Below are 12,614 nucleotides of genomic sequence, written 5' to 3'. Positions count from 1 at the left end.
ACACACACACCAATTGATTAATGGACAGCTGAATGCATATATTTTTTCTCTTGCTTTATTTGTTCTTTTCCATATTATGTCTCTGATAAGCTAAAAGGGCTGAAAATAGCCCATATTAATACATGTAGCCTTAGGAATAAGGTTCATGAAATCAATAACCTGCTAACATCAGAGAACATTCATATATTAGCTATTTCTGAGACTACTGTATCATTGAATGATACATTAGTAGCAATACAAGGATATAACATCTACAGAAGAGACAGGAATGCTCATGGGGGAGGTGTTGCTGTATATATTCAGAGCCACATCTCTGTAATGCTTAGAGAAGATCTAATGTCAAGTGTTGTTGAAGTGTTGTGGTTGCAGGTTTACTTGGCACATCTAAAGCCTTTTCTTTTGGGGTGTTGCTATAGGCCATCAGTCAGGTTCTAAATAATATGTGTGAAATGCTTGGTAGTGTAGGTGATGTAAACAGAGAGGTCTAATTTCTTGGGGACCTGAATATTGACTGGTTTTCATCAAGCTGTCCACTCAAGAGGAAGCTTCTCACTGTAACTAGTGTCTGTAATCTGGTTCAGGTTATTAATCAACCTACCAGGATGTTTACAAACACTACAGTAACAAGATCATCCACATGTATTGATCACATTTTTACTAATACTGTAGAACGGTGTTCTAAAGCTATATCCATACCCATTGGATGACGTGATCACAATATAGTGGCTATATCCATACCCATTGGATGACGTGATCACAATATAGTGGCTATATCCATACCCATTGGATGACGTGATCACAATATAGTGGCTATATCCATACCCATTGGATGACATGATCACGATATAGTGGCTATATTCAGGAAAGGCAATGTTCCACCAGCTGGGCCTAACATAGTATATAAGAGATCATACAAAATATTTAACTGTGACTCTTATGTGGATGATGTTTAAAATATTTGTTGGTCTGATGTGAATAATAAGGAGCATCCAGACACTGCACTTGATGAATTTATGAAATTGATCCTTCCAATTATTGATAAACATGAACCTGTTAAGGTACTGACTGTTAGAACTGTTAAGGCTCCATGGATTGATGAGGAATTGAAAAACTGTATGGTTGAAAGAGATGGAGGCAAAAGGAGTGGCTGATAAGTCTGGTTGCACATCTGACTGGCTGACTTACTGCAAATTAGAAATGATGTGACTAAACTCAACAAGAAGAGGGAGAAACTGTATTATGAAGCCAAGATCAATGATATAAAGAATGATATAAAGAATGCTCTTCATTGTAATCAGAGGGCTTATATAAATACTATGCACGCCAGTCTCTCTTGGCTAAAAGTTAAGGAGAGAATGAATGCATAACTTCTTATTTTTCTAAGAAACATTAATGTGTTGAATCCCAAATGGTTTTCATAGTCAACTTACACACATCTCTGACACACACACATAGCCCACCAGACATGCCACCAGGGGTCTTTTCACAGTACCCATATCCAGAGCAAATTCAAGAAAGCGTACAGTATTATATAGAGCCATTATTGCATGGAACTCCCTTCCATCTCATATTTCTCAAATAAACAGCAAACCTGGTTTCAAAAAACAGATAAAGCAACACCTCACGGCACAACGCCTTATTTGACCTAGACGGTTTGTGTACGTATTGGTATTAACGTCTGGAACTAATTCTAACCCTCTCGGTACACTAGGAGGGCTGAGTGTCTACAATACTGGGCTCCTGGAACTACTGTAACCCTAACCCTAACCCTAACTACTGTAACCCTAACCCTAACCCTAACTACTGTAACCCTAACCCTAACCCTAACTACTGTAACCCTAACCCTAACCCTAACTACTGTAACCCTAACCCTAACCCTAACTACTGTAACCCTAACCCTAACTACTGTAACACTAACCCTAACCCTAACTACTGTAACCCTAACCCTAACCCTAACTACTGTAACCCTAACCCTAACTACTGTAACCCTAACCCTAACTACTGTAACCCTAACCCTAACTACTGTAACCCTAACCCTAACTACTGTAACCCTAACCCTAACTACTGTAACCCTAACCCTAACTACTGTAACCCTAACCCTAATTACTGTAACCCTAACCCTAACCCTAACTACTGTAACCCTAACCCTAACCCTAACTACTGTAACCCTAACCCTAACCCTAACTACTGTAACCCTAACCCTAACCCTAACTACTGTAACCCTAACCCTAACCCTAACTACTGTAACCCTAACCCTAACCCTAACTACTGTAACCCTAACCCTAACCCTAACTACTGTAACCCTAAGTCTCGGGTCCTTAAACTTACACATTTGTAGTATTTTAATTCCCCTGGAAGATTTGAAAAGAGCTGTAGAAATACTGAACAGCTGTCAGTCAGGGGAGGTTTGAAAAGAGCTGTAGAAACACTGAACAGCTGTCAGTCAGGGGAGGTTTGAAAAGAGCTGTAGAAACACTGAACAGCTGTCAGTCAGGGGAGGTTTGAAAAGAGCTGTAGAAACACTGAACAGCTGTCAGTCAGGGGAGGTTTGAAAAGAGCTGTAGAAACACTGAACAGCTGTCAGTCAGGGGAGGTTTGAAAAGAGCTGTAGAAACACTGAACAGCTGTCAGTCAGGGGAGGTTTGAAAAGAGCTGTAGAAACACTGAACAGCTGTCAGTCAGGGGAGGTTTGAAAAGAGCTGTAGAAACACTGAACAGCTGTCAGTCAGGGGAGGTTTGAAAAGAGCTGTAGAAACACTGAACCACTGTCAGTCAGGGGAGGTTTGTTCTTGTGGTGGTTTCTCTCTCTAACTCTGTGTCTGTAGACAGCTTCTGTCCAAAGCCACAGTTCTAACAGCTACAGTGATATAGTCATAGCCTCATATCTCGGAAGTGTCTCAAATGGCCCATAGGGCTCTGGTATAAAGTAGTGCACTATATAGGGAATAGGGTGCTACGGCCCATAGGTCTCTGGTCTAAAGTAGTGCACTATACAGGGAATAGGGTGCCATTTGGGACTTACACTTATCGTAACACACCTGGCTGCTCCTCCATCTAACAAACATGGACCAAGCCAGCCAACCAGCCAGCCAGCCAACCAGCCACCCAGCCAGCCAGCCAGCCAGGCAACCAACCAGCCAGCCAGCTGTATAGGATAAAATCAGGACAATCTGTGTTGCTGACTGAAAAGCCCTCTCTTCTTCTTCTACTGGATCCAGACATTATACTTTATTACAAAGATAGTTGACCTGTCGTTACATACACACACACACACACACACACACACACACATGCACACACTGTGACCAGGACTCATAGGGTTAACCAGTCGTTGTCTCTACGTATGACCAGGATGACCAGGACTCATAGGGTTAACCAGTCGTTGTCTCTACGTATGACCAGGATGACCAGGACTCATAGGGTTAACCAGTCGTTGTCTCTACGTATGACCAGGATGACCAGGACTCATAGGGTTAACCAGTCGTTGGCTCTACACATGACCAGGACTCATAGGGTTAACCAGTCGTTGTCTCTAAACATGACCAGGATGACCAGGACTCATAGGGTTAACCAGTCGTTGTCTCTACGTATGACCAGGACGACCAGGACTCATAGGGTTAACCAGTCGTTGGTTCTACACATGACCAGGATGACCAGGACTCATAGGGTTAACCAGTCGTTGTCTCTAAACATGACCAGGATGACCAGGACTCATAGGGTTAACCAGTCGTTGTCTCTACGTATGACCAGGATGACCAGGACTCATAGGGTTAACCAGTCGTTGGCTCTACACATGACCAGGACTCATAGGGTTAACCAGTCGTTGTCTCTAAACATGACCAGGATGACCAGGACTCATAGGGTTAACCAGTTGTTGTCTCTAAACATGACCAGGATGACCAGGACTCATAGGGTTAACCAGTCGTTGTCTCTACGTATGACCAGGACTCATAGGGTTAACCAGTCGTTGTCTCTATGTATGACCAGGTTTACCAGGACTCATAGGGTTAACCAATCGTTGTCTCTACACATGACCAGGACTCATAGGGTTAACCAGTCGTTGTCTCTAAACATGACCAGGATGACCAGGACTCATAGGGTTAACCAGTCGTTGTCTCTACGTATGACCAGGAATCTTAGGGTTAGCCAGTCGTTGTCTCTATGTATGACCAGGATGACCAGGACTCATAGGGTTAACCAGTCATTGTCTCTATGTATGACCAGGATGACCAGGACTCATAGGGTTAACCAGTCGTTGTCTCTATGTATGACCAGGATGACCAGGACTCATAGGGTTAGCAGTCGTTGTCTCTACGTATGACCAGGATGACCAGGACTCATAGGGTTAACCAGTCGTTGTCTCTACGTGTGACCAGGATGACCAGGACTCATAGGGTTAACCAGTCGTTGTCTCTACACATGACCAGGATGACCAGGACTCATAGGGTTAACCAGTCGTTGTCTCTACACATTACCAGGATGACCAGGACTCATAGGGTTAACCAGTCGTTGTCTCTACGTATGACCAGGATGACCAGGACTCATAGGGTTAACCAGTCGTTGTCTCTACGTATGACCAGGATTACCAGGACTCATAGGGTTAACCAGTCGTTGGCTCTACGTATGACCAGGATGACCAGGACTCATAGGGTTAACCAGTCGTTGTCTCTACGTATGACCAGGATGACCAGGACTCATAGGGTTAACCAGTCGTTGTCTCTACACATTACCAGGACTCATAGGGTTAACCAGTCGTTGTCTCTACGTATGACCAGGATGACCAGGACTCATAGGGTTAACCAGTCGTTGTCTCTACACATTACCAGGACTCATAGGGTTAACCAGTCGTTGTCTCTACGTATGACCAGGATGACCAGGACTCATAGGGTTAACCAGTCGTTGTCTCTATGTATGACCAGGATGACCAGGACTCATAGGGTTAACCAGTCGTTGTCTCTACACATTACCAGGATGACCAGGACTCATAGGGTTAACCAGTCGTTGTCTCTACGTATGACCAGGATGACCAGGACTCATAGGGTTAACCAGTCATTGTCTCTATGTATGACCAGGATGACCAGGACTCATAGGGTTAACCAGTCGTTGTCTCTATGTATGACCAGGATGACCAGGACTCATAGGGTTAGCAGTCGTTGTCTCTACGTATGACCAGGATGACCAGGACTCATAGGGTTAACCAGTCGTTGTCTCTACGTGTGACCAGGATGACCAGGACTCATAGGGTTAACCAGTCGTTGTCTCTACACATGACCAGGATGACCAGGACTCATAGGGTTAACCAGTCGTTGTCTCTACACATTACCAGGATGACCAGGACTCATAGGGTTAACCAGTCGTTGTCTCTACGTATGACCAGGATGACCAGGACTCATAGGGTTAACCAGTCGTTGTCTCTACGTATGACCAGGATTACCAGGACTCATAGGGTTAACCAGTCGTTGGCTCTACGTATGACCAGGATGACCAGGACTCATAGGGTTAACCAGTCGTTGTCTCTACGTATGACCAGGATGACCAGGACTCATAGGGTTAACCAGTCGTTGTCTCTACACATTACCAGGACTCATAGGGTTAACCAGTCGTTGTCTCTACGTATGACCAGGATGACCAGGACTCATAGGGTTAACCAGTCGTTGTCTCTACACATTACCAGGACTCATAGGGTTAACCAGTCGTTGTCTCTACGTATGACCAGGATGACCAGGACTCATAGGGTTAACCAGTCGTTGTCTCTATGTATGACCAGGATGACCAGGACTCATAGGGTTAACCAGTCGTTGTCTCTACACATTACCAGGATGACCAGGACTCATAGGGTTAACCAGTCGTTGTCTCTACGTATAACCAGGATGACCAGGACTCATAGGGTTAACCAGTCGTTGTCTCTACACATTACCAGGACTCATAGGGTTAACCAGTCGTTGTCTCTACGTATGACCAGGATGACCAGGACTCATAGGGTTAACCAGTCGTTGTCTCTACACATTACCAGGACTCATAGGGTTAACCAGTCGTTGTCTCTACGTATGACCAGGACGACCAGGACTCATAGGGTTAACCAGTCGTTGTCTCTACGTATGACCAGGATGACCAGGACTCTTAGGGTTAACCAGTCGTTGTATCACCATCAGTCTTCCATTCGGCGACAACCCAACCAAACCGTCCAAGCCACCAAATTAAAAATAAATAAATAAAGATATAAATACACATATGGGAGTCTGTAAATATTCAAAGCTTTCATTAATGTTGTGTCAGTCATAGTGGTCAGGTATTGTGTACTCTCTGTTTAGGGCCAAGTAGTATGTTAGTTTGCTCTGTTTTTTGGTCATTATCTTTTTGTTTGCTTATAATTTGGTTGGGTCTAATTGTGTTGCTGTCCTGGACCCACAGAGCCCTCACCTACAGAGGGCTCTGTGGGGTCTGTGAACAGAGCCCCAGGACCAGCTGGCCGAGGGGACTCTTCTCCAGGTTCATTTCTCTGTAGGTGAGGGCTCTGTGGGGTCTGTGAACAGAGCCCCAGGACCATCTGGCCGAGGGGACTCTTCTCCAGGTTCATCTCTCTGTAGGTGAGGGCTCTGTGGGGTCTGTGAACAGAGCCCCAGGACCAGTTGGCTGATGGAACTCTTCTCCAGGTTCATCTCTCTGTAGGTGAGGGCTCTGTGGGGTCTGTGAACAGAGCCCCAGGACCAGTTGGCTGAGGGAACTCTTTTCCATGTCTGTCTCTCTGTCGGTGAGGACTTTGTTGTGGTTGTAGAATTTAATTGCTCCTAATTTTGCCCTTTCCTTGACTTAGACTGACCAGGTGAGTCCAGGTGAAAGCTATGATTCCTTATTGATGTCACTTGTTAAATCCACTTCAATCAGTGTAGATGAAAGTGGAGGAGACAGGTTAAAGAAGGATTTTGAAGCCTTGAGACAAATGAGACATGGATTGTGTGTGTGCCATTCAGAGGGTGAATGGGCAAGATTCTGTCAAGAACTGCAACGCTGTCGGGTTTTTCACGCTCAACAGTTTCCCATGTGTATCAAGAATGGTCCATCCCTGTGGAATGCTTTCAACAACTTGTAGAGTCCATGCCCTGACAAATTGAGTCTATTCTGAGGGCTAACGGTGGGGTGGGTGGGGATGCAACTCAATATTAGGAAGGTGTTCCTTACGTTTGGAATACTCGGTGTATGTAGCAGTCTATATAGAGTCTCAATCGGGTGCTTGGCCCATGTTCTGCCCCTCCCTCTCTCTCTCTCTCTCTCTCTCTCTCAATTCAATTAAACTTCAATTAAATTGTTTATATTGACATTGCCAAAGCAAGTGAAGTAGATAATATGCAAAAGGAAAATAAACTATAACAATTAACAGTACACATTTTCTTTATTTAACTAGGCAAGTCAGTTAAGAACAAATTATTATTTTCAATGACGGCCTAGGAACAGTGGGTTAACTGCCTGTTCAGGGGAACAGTGGGTTAACTGCCTGCTCAGGGTCACCTTTCAGCTGCCAGTCCAAAACAGTAAACATTACACTTGTAAGAAGTTACAAAAGAATGAAGACATTACAAATGTCATATTATGTCTACATACAGTGGTGTAACGATGTATAAATGGTTAAAGTACAAAAGGGAAAATAAATAAACATAAATATGGGTTGTATTTACAATGGTGTTTGTTCTTCACTGGTTGCCCTTTTCTCGTGGCAACAGGTCACAAATCTTGCTGTTGTGATGGCACACTGTGGGATTTCACCCAGTAGATATGGGAGTTTATCAAACTTGGATTTGTTTTCGAATTCTTTGTGGATCTGTGTAATCTGAGGGAAATATGTCTCTCTAATATGGTCAAACATTTGGCAGGAGGTTAGGAAGTGCAGCTCAGTTTCCACCTCATTTTGTGGGCAGTGGGCACTCTCTCTCTCTCTCTCTCTGTCTCTCTCTCTCTGTCTCTCTCTCTGTCTCTCTCTGTCTCTCTCTGTCTCTCTCTCTCTCTCTCTCTCTCTGTCTCTCTCTGTCTCTCTCTCTGTCTCTCTCTCTTTCTCTCTCTGTCTCTCTCTCTGTCTCTCTCTCTCTCTGTCTCTCTCTCTCTCTGTCTCTCTCTCGCTCTCTGTCGCTCTCTGTCTCTCTCTCTGTCTCTGTCTCTTTCTCTGTCTCTCTGTCTCTCTCTCTGTCTCTCTGTCTCTCTGTCTCTCTCTCCGTCTCTCTCTCCGTCTCTCTCTCTGTCTCTCTGTCTCTCTCTCTGTCGCTCTCTGTCTCTCTGTCTCTCTCTCTCTCTCTCTCTCTCTCTCTCTCTCTCTCTCTCTGTCTCTGTCTCTGTCTCTGTCTCTCTCTCTGTCTCTCTGTCGGTCTCTGTCGCTCTCTGTCTCTCTGTCTCTCTCTCTGTCTCTCTCTCTGTCTCTCTCTCTGTCTCTCTGTCTCTCTGTCTCTCTGTCTCTCTCTCTGTCTCTCTCTCTGTCTCTCTGTCTCTCTCTCTGTCGCTCTCTGTCTCTCTGTCTCTCTCTCTCTCTGTCTCTGTCTCTGTCTCTCTCTCTGTCTCTCTGTCGGTCTCTGTCGCTCTCTGTCTCTCTGTCTCTCTCTCTCTCTCTCTGTCTCTCTCTCTCTCTCTCTCTCTCTCTGTCTCTGTCTCTGTCTCTCTCTCTGTCTCTCTGTCGGTCTCTGTCGCTCTCTGTCTCTCTCTCTCTCTCTCTGTCTCTGTCTCTGTCTCTCTCTCTGTCTCTCTCTCTCCCTGTCTGCAGCTGACCATTGGGAACCCACCACCAGAACTCATACCATGTTCACTCATTCTACGTTCGACCACCAGATTGTTATGACTTCCAGAACCCTGTTGTATCATGAGACTGCATGTTGTGTTGGACTGGCAGACAGAAAGAACTCATGATACTTTTCACTTCACAGCAATCCCAGACCCAGATATATTTTGTTGTTACAGCCTACACACAATATCCCATAAAAAAATATTTATGTTTACAAATTAATTAAGTAACAAGTCACATAATAAGTTGCATGGACTCAGTGTGTTAATAGTGTTTAACATGCTTTGCTTCCCTCTATATTAATACTAGAGGTTGGATACAGCTGTTCTCTACAGGCTTGTTTCTATATTAATACTAGAGAGGTTGGATACAGCTGTTCTCTACAGGCTTGTTTCTATATTAATACTAGAGAGGTTGGATATAGCTGTTCTCTACAGGCTTGTTTCTATATTAATACTAGAGAGGTTGGATACAGCTGTTCTCTATGGGCTTGTTTCTATATTAATACTAGAGAGGTTGGATACAGCTGTTCTCTATGGGCTTGTTTCTATATTAATACTAGAGGTTGGATACAGCTGTTCTCTACAGGCTTGTTTCTATATTAATACTAGAGAGGTTGGATACAGCTGTTCTCTACGCTTATTTCTATATTAATACTAGAGAGGTTGGATACAGCTGTTCTCTATGGGCTTGTTTCTATATTAATACTAGAGAGGTTGGATATAGCTGTTCTCTACAGGCTTGTTTATATATTAATACTAGAGAGGTTGGATACAGCTGTTCTCTATGGGCTTGTTTCTATATTAATACTAGAGAGGTTGGATACAGCTGTTCTCTACAGGCTTGTTTCTATATTAATACTAGAGGTTGGATACAGCTGTTCTCTACAGGCTTATTTCTATATTAATACTAGAGGTTGGATACAGCTGTTCTCTACGGGCTTGTTTCTATATTAATACTAGAGAGGTTGGATACAGCTGTTCTCTACAGGCTTGTTTCTATATTAATACTAGAGAGGTTGGATACAGCTGTTCTCTACGGGCTTGTTTCTATATTAATACTAGAGAGGTTGGATACAGCTGTTCTCTACGGGCTTGTTTCTATATTAATACTAGAGAGGTTGGATACAGCTGTTCTCTACAGGCTTGTTTCTATATTAATACTAGAGAGGTTGGATACAGCTGTTCTCTATGGGCTTGTTTCTATATTAATACTAGAGAGGTTGGATACAGCTGTTCTCTACAGGCTTGTTTCTATATTAATACTAGAGAGGTTGGATACAGCTGTTCTCTATGGGCTTGTTTCTATATTAATACTAGAGAGGTTGGATACAGCTGTTCTCTACAGGCTTGTTTCTATATTAATACTAGAGAGGTTGGATACAGCTGTTCTCTACAGGCTTGTTTCTATATTAATACTAGAGAGGTTGGATACAGCTGTTCTCTATGGGCTTGTTTCTATATTAATACTAGAGATGTTGGATACAGCTGTTCTCTACAGGCTTGTTTCTATATTAATACTAGAGAGGTTGGATACAGCTGTTCTCTACAGGCTTGTTTCTATATTAATACTAGAGAGGTTGGATACAGCTGTTCTCTACAGGCTTGTTTCTATATTAATACTAGAGAGGTTGGATACAGCTGTTCTCTATGGGCTTGTTTCTATATTAATACTAGAGAGGTTGGATACAGCTGTTCTCTACGGGCTTGTTTCTATATTAATACTAGAGAGGTTGGATACAGCTGTTCTCTACAGGCTTGTTTCTATATTAATACTAGAGAGGTTGGATATAGCTGTTATCTACAGGCTTGTTTCTATATTAATACTAGAGAGGTTGGATACAGCTGTTCTCTACGGGCTTGTTTCTATATTAATACTAGAGAGGTTGGATACAGCTGTTCTCTACGGGCTTGTTTCTATATTAATACTAGAGAGGTTGGATACAGCTGTTCTCTACGGGCTTGTTTCTATATTAATACTAGAGAGGTTGGATACAGCTGTTCTCTACAGGCTTGTTTCTATATTAATACTAGAGAGGTTGGATACAGCTGTTCTCTATGGGCTTGTTTCTATATTAATACTAGAGATGTTGGATACAGCTGTTCTCTACAGGCTTGTTTCTATATTAATACTAGAGAGGTTGGATACAGCTGTTCTCTACAGGCTTGTTTCTATATTAATACTAGAGAGGTTGGATACAGCTGTTCTCTACAGGCTTGTTTCTATATTAATACTAGAGAGGTTGGATACAGCTGTTCTCTATGGGCTTGTTTCTATATTAATACTAGAGGTTGGATACAGCTGTTCTCTACGGGCTTGTTTCTATATTAATACTAGAGAGGTTGGATACAGCTGTTCTCTACAGGCTTGTTTCTATATTAATACTAGAGAGGTTGGATACAGCTGTTCTCTACAGGCTTGTTTCTATATTAATACTAGAGGTTGGATACAGCTGTTCTCTACAGGCTTGTTTCTATATTAATACTAGAGGTTGGATACAGCTGTTCTCTACGGGCTTGTTTCTATATTAATACTAGAGAGGTTGGATACAGCTGTTCTCTACAGGCTTGTCATTACATGCTGCTGAATTGCCTGGGACGTATCCAAAATGGCTCCCTATTCCCTTTATAGTGCACTACTTTATACCAGGACCAAATAGCTCCTTATTCCCTTTATAGTGCACTACTTTATACCAGGACCAAATAGCTCCTTATTCCCTTTATAGTGCACTACTTTATACCAGGACCAAATAGCTCCTTATTCCCTTTATAGTGCACTACTTTATACCAGGACCAAATAGCTCCTTATTCCCTTTATAGTGCACTACTTTATACCAGGACCAAATAGCTCCTTATTCCCTTTATAGTGCACTACTTTATACCAGGACCAAATAGCTCCTTATTCCCTTTATAGTGCACTACTTTATACCAGGACCAAATGGCTCCCTATTCCCTGTATAGTGCACTACTTTATACCAGGACCAAATGGCTCCCTATTCCCTTTATAGTGCACTACTTTATACCAGGACCAAATGGCTCCCTATTCCCTGTATAGTGCACTACTTTATACCAGGACCAAATGGCTCCCTATTCCCTTTATAGTGCACTACTTTATACCAGGACCAAATGGCTCCCTATTCCCTGTATAGTGCACTACTTTATACCAGGACCAAATGGCTCCCTATTCCCTTTATAGTGCACTACTTTTGGCCAGGACACCGTGTTCTTCTTCAGAAGTCACGCCGCACAGTCTCACACCTCGACGCTACGGAGAGGAGAGATACCTGAAAACTTAAAAGGAAACATCAAAAAACTATCACTTGGTCTAAATCTATCGTTTGGTGTAAGACAAATACTATTGTCTGACTTCCTCATCCTCGACCCAAATTACATCCTATTCACTATGTAGTGCACTATTTTTTTGTTTTACCGGGGCTAGTTTTAACCAGAGGTCCTGGTCAAAAGTAGGGCACTGTATAGGGAATAGGGTGCTATTTATTACACAACGTCTTCCATTGTCCATGTCATTAGAGGCTTATATATAGGTCTCTTTCCCCTCCAGCTCCTTCCTGTCCCAAATAGCACTCTTTTGCCTATATAGTGCACTATTTTTGACCGGGGCCTCTGTAATAGGGTTCCTTCTTTGTCTCGTCTGTCTGTCCGTGAAAATAGCAGGGTGGCTGTGTGTGACAGGGTGGGGGCCTGACATTGAGTGATTTATTAACTGCTGCTATAGAAAGAAGCTTCTAGAATCACCTACCACATTTCATTCTCCTGTCTGTTAAAACAATAGTCCACTCAAAAAATATATATTTTTGGTATTTGTTTCGTTAGTCCATTGTTGATACAGTCCC

The sequence above is a fragment of the Oncorhynchus mykiss genome, chromosome 14, assembly GCF_013265735.2.
Source record: "Oncorhynchus mykiss isolate Arlee chromosome 14, USDA_OmykA_1.1, whole genome shotgun sequence".
Taxonomy (NCBI): Eukaryota; Metazoa; Chordata; class Actinopteri; order Salmoniformes; family Salmonidae; genus Oncorhynchus; species Oncorhynchus mykiss.
The sequence above is the reverse complement of the archived record's forward strand: the minus strand, read 5'-3'. Positions refer to the sequence as shown.